We start from the raw sequence: 8,866 nt of genomic DNA, 5'->3' as shown, positions 1-8,866 counted from the left end.
TCTGAGCTCTCGGGATATGTTCCATCTGTAGGCAGTCAAAGTGCTCTTATAGCTTCCTCACTTCATCAACATATGCTTCCATCAATGGACTCTGGTAGTTCTTGTTCACTTGGCGGACGACAAGCTGTGAGTCACCCCTGACAATGAGCTTCTTGATCCCAAGGTCTGCTGCGATTCTGAGACCGGCAAGCAATCCTTCATACTCTCCAGTATTGTTGGTTGCTTGCTCCTTGGGAAAGTGCATCTGGACTACGTATTTGAGGTGCTCTCCGGTGGGTGCGACAAGCAGCACGCCCGCACCAGCGCCTTGCAGCGAGAAGGAACCATCAAAGTACATCAGCCACTCTCTGCTTGCCTCTTTGACGGGGATGCTCGTCTCTGGAATTTATTCATCTGGGGTTGGCGTCCACTCTGCTATGAACTCTGCCAATGCTCTGCTTTGGATAGTTGAAGTGCTCTCAAACTTGAGGCCAAAGCTTGACAGTTCCAGTGCCCACTCGACAATCCTGCCTGTTGCTTCTGGATTTTGTAGTATCCTCTTCAGCGGAAAGTGAGTGACGACTGTGATTTCATGTGCTTGGAAGTAATGGCGCAGCTTTCTCGAGGCCATGAGAAGGCCGAAAAGCAACTTCTGCACACCAGAGTACCTTGATCTAGCCCCCTGCAGAAGGGAACTGACAAAGTAAACTGGACGCTGCACCATTCTCTTCTGCATCTTATCATGCTCCTGCGCAGATCCATCTTTGTCGGGACCAGAGCTTGTCGGCGAAGCCCCCTGCTTGTCGCTGGATGCATCTGCCGTGGTTGCTGGCTCATCATCTGCCTCTCTCTCCGCCACTAACGCAGCACTAACCACTTGATTGGTTGCCGCTATATATAGCAGCAACTTCTCTTGCGGCTTAGGTGCGACAAGTGTTGGAGTGGAGGACAGGTATCTCTTCAAGTCCTGCAGCGCAGCCTCCGTCTCTGGAGTCCATTTCATTGGACCTGCCTTTTTCAAAATTTTGAAAAATGGCAGGGCACGCTCAGCAGATCTAGAGATAAACCTGCTGAGAGCAGCCACGCAACCGGCAAGCCTTCGTACATCCTTGACGCGCTTTGGTGCTTCGATCTGCTCAATGGCCTTGATCTTGTCGGGATTGGCTTCAATTCCCCGCTGAGACACGAAGAACCCGAGAAGCTTGCCGGAAGGGACTCCAAACACGCACTTCTCGGGGTTAAGCTTGAGGTTGATCTTGCGCAGATTTGCAAATGTCTCGTCTAAATCTTGAATCAGGGTCGCCCTGTTCTTGCTCTTGACCACTATGTCATCCATGTAAGCTTCCACATTTCTGTGCATTTGCGGCTCAAAAGCATGGTGGACTACCCTTGCGAATGTTGAACCAGCATTCTTCAAACCGAAAGGCATCCGTACGAAGCAGTACGTGCCACACGGGGTGATAAATGCGGTTTTCTCTTCATCCTCTTCTGCCATGAAGATCTGATGGTATCCTGAGTATGCATCAAGAAATGAAAGCAAATCACATCCGGCTGTGGAGTCAACAATCTGGTCAATGCGCGGCATGGGAAATGGGTCTTTGGGACAAGCTTTATTAACATCAGTGAAGTCAATACAAAGTCTCCATTTCCCGTTAGCCTTGCGCACAACAACAGGATTGGCCAACCACGTGGGATGGAGCACTCCTCTGACAAGGCCTGCTGCTTCCAACTTCTTGATTTATTCTGCGATGAATTCTTGGCGCTCCACTGCCTGCTTCCTGACTCTCTGCTTGACGGGCCGCGCATGAGGACAGACGGCAAGGTGGTGCTCAATTACTTTCCTGGGAACACCGGGGATATCAGACGGTTGCCATGCAAACACGTCGATATTTGCCCGCAGGAAAGCAACGAGCGCGCTTTCCTATTTGGGGTCAAGAGTGGCGCTGATGGTGAAGGTACCACCAGCGCCATCCTCCTTGGCGGACACCTTCTTGGTCTCAGGTGGAGCTGCCATTGCCTTCTTACACTTGCCGGTGGAGCTCGATGGTGCGTCCTCGACGGTAGCGCAGCACCCCAAAGAGGTGCGCTTGCCGGAGTGGGCATCAGAGCTCTTGCCGGACTTGGTCTTCTTCTTCCCCCCGGGAGCTTCAGCGGCAAGTGTCTTGCGTTCTGCTGCGGCTGCTGCTTCCCGGTAGATCTTGTCGGCACAGATAAGAGCATCCTTCTTGTCGCCAGGGACAGAGATGACACTTATCGGGCCTGGCATTTTCAGTACGTTGTACGCATAGTGAGAGGCTGCCATGAACTTGGCGAGTGCCGGACGGCCAAGGATTCCATTGTAAGGTAATGAAAAGTCAACAACATCAAATGTGACCCTCTCAGTCCTGAAGTTCAGTTCACTGCCAAATGTTACCGGCAACGTGATCTTTCCCTTCGGCTTGCTCCTTCCCGGGTTGATTCCTTGAAATGTACCGGTCTCTTCGAGCTCGCTGTCAGGGATCTGGAGTTTCTGAGCACCGCGGAGGAGATCAGGTTCAAGCCGGCCCCGCCGTCAACTAGCATCTTAGTGACCTTGAGGTTGCGGATTGTTGGTGAAACCATCATCGGCAAGCACCCGACCGCAGTTATGCGATCCGGGTGGTCCTTAATATCAAAGATGATAGGCGTGCCGGACCATTTCAGAGGCTTGCGTGACTCGACGGGTGGTTCTGCTGCATTAGCTTCCCGCACCCACTGCTTGAGCTGACGGTGCAAGGTATGCAGAGAAGCACCACCGTCAACGCACGGGACCTCTGTGGCTTTCTGGAACTCCTGCTCATCAGTCTCCTCGTCATCCATGTCTTCATCGTCGTTGTCATCTTCATCCTTGTCGCGGCCGCGGGGAGGTCTGTCTCCTTGCCGCTGCTTGGCCTTGCCGCGGCGTCCTCCTCGGCCGGGACGTTTCTTGCCGGATCCCCCAGCACCTTCCTGGGCCTTCTCCTTGTCGCGCCGCTCGTATTCAGCTTTCTGTTGCTCAACAAGCTGCTCGACTTTCTTACAGTTCTGGAGATCATGGCCCTTGGTGCGGTGGATCTTGCAATACTGCTTGTTGGTGCCGTCCTGCTTGTCGGCGACCGCCACCTCCGCGGCAACCTCCTTGCCGGAGTCACCAGCTTTGGCTTCCTTGGCGCCACCACCGTTGCCGGACTATTCAACAACTAGCACCTCTTTGCCTTTCCTCCTTCTGTTGTTCCGCCGCCGGTTTTTGCTTGACGGGGTAGCATCTTCACTGTCAGATCCTCCCGCTCCTACATTCTCTCCGGGGAGTCTCCTCCCTTCCTCAGCACGTGCACACTTGTCGACCAGTGCATATAACTCACTGACGTCCCTGATCTTGCACATCGCCATTTCCTCCCGCATCCTGCGGTTCTGCACGTTCTGATGGAACGCGCTGATCACCACGGCAGGGTGGACATCTGGGATGTTGTGCTGCACACTGCTGAATCTCTGAATGTACTTGCGCAGGGGCTCTCCTTCCTTCTGGGCGAGCAGATGAAGATCACTCTCCTGGCCATGAGGCTTGTGTCCGCCTGTGAAGGCGCCGACGAATTGATGGCACAGATCAGCCTAAGAGGATATCGAGTTGTCCGGCAAGTGCATGAGCCAAGATCTGACGTTGGGCTTGAGCACCAGCAGGAAGTAGTTGGCAAGGATCTTGTCATCCCGTCCCCCGGCAGCCTGCACCGCGATGGTGTAGATGCTGAGGAATTCTGACGGATGCGTCTTGCCGTCGTACTTCTCCGGTACGTCTGGCTTGAAGTTTTTCGTGCTGGGCCACTGGACTTGCCGCAGCTCACGAGTGAACGCAGGGCAACCTACCGTGTACGGCAGATCGCCTGGTTCCCCTGGCGCATGCATGTCATCAGAGGGCCCAGCGCGCTTGTCGGATTGACGTCGCGCTTCTCTTTGGCGCTCGATGCGAGTTCGAGCGTCTTCTTGTTGGCAATCATGAAGGACTTGGCGCTGATCGCGACGAGCTCGTGGATCCGACGATGCAGTGGAGTCGCTGTCAAGGTGGATCCGGCGAGTCGGCGATCTTGGCCTTCGGGGCGGTGATTGCATGGTAGTTGCACCTCCACCCGTTTCGTCGCCACCGGCTCACGCCTGGCAACCCTGCCGCGGCGGTGACGCGCTCGGCCGCTGTGGAGTGTCGCCGTTGGCATAGCCAATGAGACTCTGAATTGTGGCCCTCCATTCGTTGATCCTGTCCGACGTTGGAGGGTAATCTAGGAGAAGTTGAGCTCGCGCCAAAGCTTCTGCTGGAGTGGTGGGTGGCAGTGGCGGACGGCGCGAGGAGCGGGACGTGCTCGGACTTCTAACTATGTTGGAAGGAGCAGTATCTCGTCCAGGCGACCGTGCCCCGCTCGTGCCAGCATGCTGGCATGCATGCTGGTCTTGAGCGCCCCGAGATCCACCAGCTTGGTCTTGGCCTATCATGCGTATGGCATTGCTAGTGCCATGACGCTGTTGGTCTTGCGCCTCCTGAGAGTGGCGTGGAACATGTACAGTCGCCGAGGTTTGTGCAGCCTTGTTCTTGGACCTGGCGGCATCGCGAGCTTCCTCGTCGACGTCCATTCTTCCGCCGGCGTCCATTCCACCACCCGTTTGCTCCAACGGTGGCGGAAGTGACGTGGATGGAGCGGCTGCCGTTGAAGTCTTCTTCTTCGGTGGCATGTTGATGAAGGGAATGAAGATCTAGCTCGTGTGAACGCCGGATCAGGTTCACACAATCTCGACACCCCCTACCTGGAGCGCCAAAGATGTCGGGAAAACTGATCCTCGAACACCTATGGGGCCGGCGGACCGGGCCCCTTTTGGTTCGGCGGGGGGCGGAGATCGCACGAAGAGTAGATCGAGGCGAAGCACACGAGCAGTTTACTCAGCTTCGGAGCTCTCTGGGGAGATAACACTCCTACTGCTGCTTGTCTGGTTCTATTATGTTCTTGCTCTAGAGAGAGAGCTAAGTGTTTTCTGGCTCACGAATGAATCGAACCGAACCCCCCCACCCCAACCAACCCCCTCTACGTTGCGCATGGGCCTCCTTTTCTACGCCAAAGGGGTCACCGACAGGTGGCAACGCAGAGAAGGGTACAAATGTAAAAAGTGGGGTGGTTGGTACAGTTACTTGTACAGTGCACCCTACCTAACCCTGACGGCAGGGGACAAGGGCATTAAAGGCTCGTCTGCATCGCCCAAACAGTGCAGAAAAGGACCGTTAGGGGCGCCACCGTTCGCCACGATGGCGATCTTGTCAGCTTCGCATGCCCCTGCGCACCGCTGGCTGCACAGCCTTCCGCCACGCGCGCCTGGAGAAGCCCCCAGGGCGACATGTTGGTGGATGCACTGGAGCGTGGGCACAGAGTGGCCGCCTGCCATGGCAAGCGCCTTGCCGCTGCTGTTATCTTGTCGGGCCCGGAGGCTTGTCGCTTACCGGGCCTCGAGGTACCTTGGTTGGTCTTCCCGGCAAGCTCCTCTTGCCGGGGCCTTGTTGCCTTGCCGGAGCGCGAGGCGCGTCGCGGCAAGTTCCTTGGAGTGTCCTGGTTGGCCTTCCCGGCAAGCTCCTCTTGCCGGGGCCTTGTCTCCTGAGCTTAAATACTTTGTTCTTGAATGGCTCCAAGGGAACCATGGAGGATCTTGGCGTTCGCCCCGCAAGCCTTGCCGCGGGGTGCTGCAACTGCCCGTGCACAAGTTCGGGGTACTAGGGTACCCCTATTCTAGTACACCGACACAAATGCAGGAAGAATGTGTACCTGGGTCATCGTCGATTTCTTCCGACCAACCATCAATGTCGAAATAAAGGCAAGCATTTCAAAGGCGAGGCAGATCACCGGAAGAAGCCCGCCATGCGCACCGGTGATCACGTGCTTGCTATGGTCAATGATTTACACTACGTAATCTTTGGAAAGGGTCCCGGTGGACTAGCTGTTCCGAATGACGCTGAGGGACACACACCCATGTGGAAGAAGAAATCTATATTTTGGGACCTACCCTACTGGAAAGACCTAGAGGTCCGCTCCACAATCGACGTGATCCACGTGACGAAGAACCTTTGCGTGAACCTGCTAGGCTTCTTGGGCGTGTATGGGAAGACAAAAGATACACCTGAGGCACGAGAGGACCTGCAACGTTTGCACGAAAAAGACGGCATGCCTCCGAAGCAGTATAAAGGTCCTGCCAGCTACGCTCTTACGAAAGAAGAGAAAGAAATCTTCTTTGAATGCCTGCTCAGTATGAAGGTCGCGACTGGCTTCTCGTCGAATATAAAGGGAATAATAAATATGCCAGAGAAAAAGTTTCAGAACCTAAAGTCTCATGACTGCCACGTGATTATGACGCAACTGCTTCCGGTTGCATTGAGGGGGCTTCTACCGAAAAACGTCCGATTAGCCATTGTGAAGCTATGTGCATTCCTCAATGCAATCTCTCAGAAGGTGATCGATCCAGAAATCGTACCAAGGCTAAGGAGTGATGTGGCGCAATGTCTTGTCAGTTTCGAGCTGGTGTTCCCACCATCCTTCTTCAATATCATGACACACGTCCTAGTTCATCTAGTCGACGAGATTGTCATCCTGGGGCCCGTATTTCTACACAATATGTTCCCCTTTGAGAGGTTCATGGGAGTCCTAAAGAAATATGTCCGTAACCGCGCTAGGCCAGAAGGAAGCATCTCCATGGGCCATCAAACAGAGGATGTTATCGGGTTTTGTGTTGACTTCATTCCTGGCCTTAACAAGATAGGTCTCCCTAAATCGCGGTATGAGGGGAGACTGATTGGAAAAGGCACTCTTGGAAGAGACTCAATAATATGCAGGGACGGATATTCTTGGTCTCAAGCACACTACACAGTTCTACAGAACTCTACCTTGGTGACCACGTATGTCGATGAACACAAGAACAGTCTGCGCTCCAAACACCCAGAGCAGTGCGACGACTGATTACATGTGAACACATCAGGACTTTCAGCAGTTGGTTGGAAACACGTCTCAGAGGTGACAACACTGTTTGTGATGAGTTGTACTTGTTGTCCAGGGGACCATCTTTGACTGTATTGACTTACAAAGGATACGAGATAAATGGGAATACATTTTACACGATCGCCCAAGATCAAAAGAGCACCAACCAAAACAGCGGTGTCCGCTTTGATGCAGCAACCGAGAGCGGAAAGGACACATATTATGGTTACATAGTGGACATATGGGAACTTGACTACGGACCTGATTTTAAGGTCCCTTTGTTTAAGTGCAAATGGGTCAATCTGTTAGGCGGCGTGGTACAGGTAGACCCACAGTACGGAATGACAACAGTGGATCTGAAAAATCTTGGGTACACTGACGAACCGTTCGTCCTAGCCAATGATGTGGCACAGGCTATCTATGTGAAGGACATGTCTACCAAACCGAGAAAAAGAAAAGATAAGGAAGCGAATACATCATACGATGAGCCAAAGTGCCACATAGTTCTTTCAGGAAAAAGGGACATCCTGGGAGTGGACGGCAAGACAGACATGTCTGAAGATTATGAAAAGTTTCATGAAATTCCTCCCTTCAATGTCAAGGCTGACCCAAGCATCCTGATAAACAATGAAGATTATCCATGGTTACGGTGCAATAAGCAAATGACACAAGCGAAGAAAAAGTGAAGACTTTCTCCCGCAACTATTATGATGATACCATGCCAAATTTGTAACAGACGAACATGCTACCATTGTCCGTTTTGTACATGCACATGCTATGTGGGTGAAATTATGATACCATCCCAACATTCAACTTTTTCAGAGTTCATTTGAAATGCTTTCATGTCTTATGGTTCGAAACTTTGATACTTCGAAAGTGATTGTCCATTTTTTACACAAAGTGCATCAAGTTTTTGTCGTAACCCTCTCTACTTTTTGGAACATGCTATGTGGGTAAAATGATGATACCATGCCAACTTTCAACCTTTTCAGAGTTCATTTTGAAATGCTTTCCAATTTCAGAGTCATTTAGCTCAAAGAATGAATTAATAGCAAATAGAATGAACTACAAAACTTTTATGAAAATAAAAACAATCAATTAAAATATTATGTTATGATCAACTAAAATAAAACTATAATATTCTTCAATAGAAAAAAGAATATAATTTTTGTGACCTAAAATCAAACTAGTGATTCACACAAATTTTTAAAAATTCAAATTTAAACTATTCAAAATTTAAAACTAATGGCACTAACAGAAAGTTTATAATTTTTGTGACCTAAAATCAAAAAGAAATCACTAAAAAACTATAAGTATTTAGTTGTAAGTATAAATAAAAAATAAATAGAAAAAATGCCTCCTACTGGGCGTCCACGGCATGAATACGATTAGAAACCCTACATGGCCAGGATTCAGGCCCGCAGAAGGCCCAATAGGCCCATAGGCAGTAGCAAGTTTAGGCCCGAAAGCCTGCATTAGAGAGGAGCTCGAATGGGGAGGCACACCAGCGCTTATAAACCAGTGTTGGCGCCCTTCAGCTAGCGATGTGGGACTAAACTTTTGGGCGCGGGGCAGCGCAAGGCCATTGGTCCCGGTTGGTGGCACCAACCGGGACTAAAGGGGGCATTGGTCACGGTTCGTGTCACCAACCGTGACCATTGCCCCCCTTTAGTCCCGGTTGGAGCCACCAACCAGGACCAATGGCCTTCGCTTCCCGCCCTTTCGGCTGCTGAAAATTGGCCTTTGGTCCCGGTTCGTCGCACCAACCGGGACTAAAGGGAGCATTAGTCCCGGCTCGTAGCACGAACCGGGACCATTTCTCTGGCTATATAAGCCAACACTTGTGAAATTTTGGCCAACCGCCTCCCATTCGCCCCGACGCCCCCAGGCCGTTC

The sequence above is a fragment of the Triticum dicoccoides genome, chromosome 4A (assembly GCF_002162155.2).
Source record: "Triticum dicoccoides isolate Atlit2015 ecotype Zavitan chromosome 4A, WEW_v2.0, whole genome shotgun sequence".
In the NCBI taxonomy this organism is placed as follows: Eukaryota; Viridiplantae; Streptophyta; class Magnoliopsida; order Poales; family Poaceae; genus Triticum; species Triticum dicoccoides.
This window is presented reverse-complemented; position numbering follows the sequence as displayed.